This window comes from Camellia sinensis, chromosome 13 (genome assembly GCF_055761805.1).
Source record: "Camellia sinensis isolate YWXY chromosome 13, ASM5576180v1, whole genome shotgun sequence".
In the NCBI taxonomy this organism is placed as follows: Eukaryota; Viridiplantae; Streptophyta; class Magnoliopsida; order Ericales; family Theaceae; genus Camellia; species Camellia sinensis.
Window position 1 is genome coordinate 5,877,303 of NC_138973.1, and position 4,572 is coordinate 5,881,874.

Here is a 4,572-nt window from a genome sequence, read left to right on the forward strand (position 1 = left end):
ACACACTTAATAGCAGAACAAAAGCTGACTAAGGTTATGGACAATATCATGCCTTGAGTAAGAGAAACCTGGGAGGTTGGACTTTGCTCACAGAGCTACTTTCCATTTCACAGTAGCACTCAAATCCTTTAGATTAAGTTGACACCCATTAAAAATCCAATCACTCCTGATTTTCCAAATAGACCATAGCATAGCCAATGGCACTAAATTCCAAAGCTTCATAATGGTCTTTGTATTTAAAACCCATCCACCAATGTAACAAAACCACAACTGTAGCCGGTGTTACCCATTGCAAGTCTTTATTGTTAATTAGCTATGCTTAAGAACACCCTTCAGTGCCAAACCTTAGCTTCCCTCCTCTAACATCATACGCCACCTCCAATGTCTTCTGCTGATTATTCCTGAAAATACCCACATCCGAAGTATTACTATTCCCTGCAAATGCCAAGCACACCTGCGATACACTATGCCCAAAAAGTATCCCCGTCGGGTAGATCGGAACCTCCACATTGCCCTGGAAATAAAAGCTTATCTTCGGTATTAACACCGTCTTGTTGTTGCTTAGATTATAGCATGTGTCAAGTAGCGGCAAACCTTTAGTCATCAGATAATTCGTCATCTTTCTTCGAAAAGCCATCCTCAAAGCACTATAAATCGCCGGCGATAGGCGGGTGATGACGGTGCCGGAGTCTATGATCGATGTTGTGGTCTTGAACACTGATTTTGCCATGGATAGTTTCCGTCCACTGACTTTGATCCCCGTTATATGGACGAAGTAGAACGATGGATTCTTTGAGTTTCTGGAAAATGGGGTGAAATTTAACTTTAAGGCACTAGAGGGTCCTCCTTTTCCGAATGTTAGGTGTCGAGTTGAGCTCGATGCTAATGGAAGGCAATAAGAGAAGTATTTTTGGTACATTGAAGAAGTTTGTGAGACGACGGACAATTGATTTCTTGCAAGTCCTAATAATCCGGCGGAACCACCGAATAGGCTGTCGTTGCTCTAGCTGCAGCCAAGGTCCGAACCGGTGAGTATCGGCTCATCACGGCTTGTGTAACGGTTACAGGCCGATACGTACCGAGACTCGGCCGATACTCCTACGATTTTCAATCTCAGTGGTATACCGGCCTGTATCCGTCGCGGCACCGCATTTTTCGTATCGGCCGATACGTATGGGCCAGTATTTAGAACCCTGGCCGCAGTCGATTCGAAAATTAGGCAACACATCGGTAAGAGTCAATGTCAAAGTGTCTTTGTTGAAGAACTTGGTGGAGTAGGACTGGTCGACGTTCCCTATGCCATAGATGCAGGTGGAGGAGTTGGAGCAACGCTTGATTACACTGCCGGCATCGGAGGTGAGTTGAGTACACTCAGCCGAGTTACAACTGATGTTTTTGTAGGTTGTTGACTAATTTGGGTTGAAAATTGGTTATTGTTGTCGATAGCAAGAGACGAGACATGGCTGGCACTGAGTCCAAGTGAGGTCGCTTCCAGTGTCGAAGACGAGGGTGAGGTCCTTTTTGGGGGTTCCGAGTCCAACGATGACGACAAAGTTACCAGTGCTGATTGAGGCACCGGAGTTTACTAGGAGAGTGGCCTTGGAGGATTTTAGTATATTGTTTTGGGCTGAGTTTGAGCTGAGTCGAAAGTGAATTAAGTTGACTCGGGATTGGTCTTCAGAGATTATCTAAGTCACATTTAGAGCATTGGCTTTGTCTAGACTCAGGTGCGAGCATGGCCCGTGCTTGTGAACTACTTTCAGTGTTGCTTTTTTGCTGTGACTTGTTAAAATGTATAAGCATATAGAAGACAAAGAAATCATATAACCATTCGCATAAATTAATAGGATTGTTTAGATGTAGGTATCATCAACAATTTGTATAATTTTATTTAATATATATATATATATATATATTGTTTTTCATTTTGTAATGTGCTTTTGGGTTCATAATAGAACTAATAAAATTTTATATAAATATGATGGCAAAATGACATATTTTGTAATTATGAATTATAGTGCTGGAATTATGACCTCTCCAACGAATAAATATAAATAAAATATTTCATTTTATATGAAGTTTTTTTTTATTTTATTTTGTATAATATTAGGGATTTTTATTGATAAATCCAATTTAGAAGTGTTTTAACCCAAGAAGTCCATGAAGGAATTTTTTAACCCATTTAGTCCCATGTATATATAGTTTTATTCCATAAAGTCCATTTTCTTAATTTACACTATTTTCTTGGACACTTATGCCCTTATATTCAATTTTGATACCTTTATAAATATTTTTTGAACGATTAGCAATTTAATGATGTGAACATTCATAATTTAAAATTCACATTGGTAGGAATGTAAAATTGGCCCGTGGGCGGCCCGAAACCAGCCCGCGAGCCGAGGCGGGCCCGGCTCGTTGACAATGTGAATATTCACATTGACATATTAACATTCACATTAATAGGAATGTAAAATTGGCCCGCGTCCCGTGGCGGCGCGAAACCAGCTCGTGGCCCATGGGCGGCCCGGGGCCGGCCCAGTCCGGCCCATTGACAATGTGAATATTTACATTGACATGTTAACATTCACATTGATAAGAATATAAAATTGGCCTGCGGCCTATGGGCGGCCAACAGCCCACCCGCGGCCCAGGGAGGGCCCGGCTCGGCCCGTTGACAATGTGAATATTCACATTGACATGTTAACATTCACATTGATAGGAGTGTAAAATTAGTTCGTGCCTCGTGGCTGCCCGAAACCAGCCCACGGCCTGTGGGCGGCCCGGGGCGGGCCCGACCCGGCCTGTTGACAATGTGAATAGTCACAGTGACATGTTAACATTCACATTGATAAGAGTATAAAATTGGCCAGCAGCCCAGGGCGGGCCCGACCTGGCCCGGCCCGTTGACAATGTGAATATTCACATTGACATGTTAACATTCATATTAATAAGAGTGTAAAATTGGCCCCCGTCCCGTGGCGGCCCATGTCCGGCCCGTTGACAATGTGAATATTCACATTGACATGTTAACATTCACATTGATAAGAATGTAAAATTGGCCCGCAGCCCGTGGGCGGCCTGAAGCCCGAGGCGGGCTTGGCCCGAACCGTGACAATGTGAATATTCACATTGACATGTTAACATTCACATTGATAGGAGTACAAAATTAGCCCGCACCCCATGACTGCCCGAAACCCGTCCACGGCCCGTGGGTGGCCCGAGGCGGGCCCGGCCCGGCCTGTTGACAATGTGAATATTCACATTGACATGTTAATATTCACATTGATAAGAGTGTAAAATTAGCCCGTGACTTGTGGGCAGCCCGAAGCCCAACCTCGGGCCGGGGTGGGCCCGGCCCGTTGGCAATGTGAATATTCACATTGACATGTTAACATTCACATTGATAGGAGTGTAAAATTGACCCGCAGCCCGTGGGTGGCCCGAAGCCAGATCGAAGCATGAGGCGGGCTTGGCCCGACCCGTGACAATGTGAATATTCACATTGACATGTTAACATTAATATTGATAGGATTGTAAAATTTATCAGCTGCCCGAAGCTCGCCCGCGGCCCGGGGTAGGCCCGGACCCAAACCCGGGCCACCCATGGGACGCGAGTCAATTTTACACTCTTATCAATGTGAATGTTAACATGTCAATGTGAATATTCACATTGTCAACAGGCCGGGCCGGGCCCACCTCGGGCCACCCACGGGCCGTGGGCGGGTTTCGGGCAGCCACGGGGCACGGGTTATTGTTACACTCTTATCAATGTAAATGTTAACATGTCAATGTGAATATTCACGTTGTCAACGGGCCGGGCCCGCCACGGCCCGGGGCCGGGCTTCGGGCTACCCACGGGTCACGGGCCAATTTTACACTATTATCAATGTTAATGTTAATATGTCAATGTGAATATTCACATTGTCAACGGGCCGGGCCAGGCCCGCCCTGGGCAGCGGGCAGGCTTCGGGCCGCCCACGGGCCACGGACCAAGTTTACACTTCTATCAATGTGAATGTTAATATGTCAATGTGAATATTCACATTGTCAACGGACCGGACCGGGCTCGCCCTGGGCCGCCTACGGGCTTCGGGCCGCCTATATGACGCGAGACAATTTTACACTCTTATCAATGTGAATGTTAACATGTCAATGTGAATATTCACATTGTCAACAGGCCGGGCCGGGCCCGCCCCGGGCCGCCCACGAGCCGTGGACTGGTTTCGGGCAGCCACGGGGCGCGGGCTAATTTTATACTCTTATCAATGTGAATGTTAACATGTCAATGTGAATATTCACATTATCAACGGGTCGGGCCGGGCCTGCCCAGGGCAGCCCACGAGCCGCGGGCCGGTTTCGGGCCAGCCACATGCTGCGGGCTAATTTTACACTCCTATCAATGTGAATGTTAACATGTCAATGTGAATATTCACATTGTCAACGGGCCGGGCCGGGCCCGACCCAGCCCAGCCCTGGCCCGGGCTTCGGGCTGCCCACGGGTCACGGGCTAATTTTACACTCTTATCAATATTAATGTTAATATGTCAATGTGAATATTCACATTATGAACGA

At 46.4% G+C, this 4,572-nt stretch overlaps 1 pseudogene; it reads right to left on the reverse strand.

Moving 5' to 3' along the window:
- Positions 1-319: 319 nt before the first annotated feature.
- LOC114319120 (aspartyl protease family protein At5g10770 pseudogene) lies at positions 320-1,823 on the reverse strand (annotated as a pseudogene).
- Between the last annotated feature and the right edge of the window lie 2,749 nt (positions 1,824-4,572).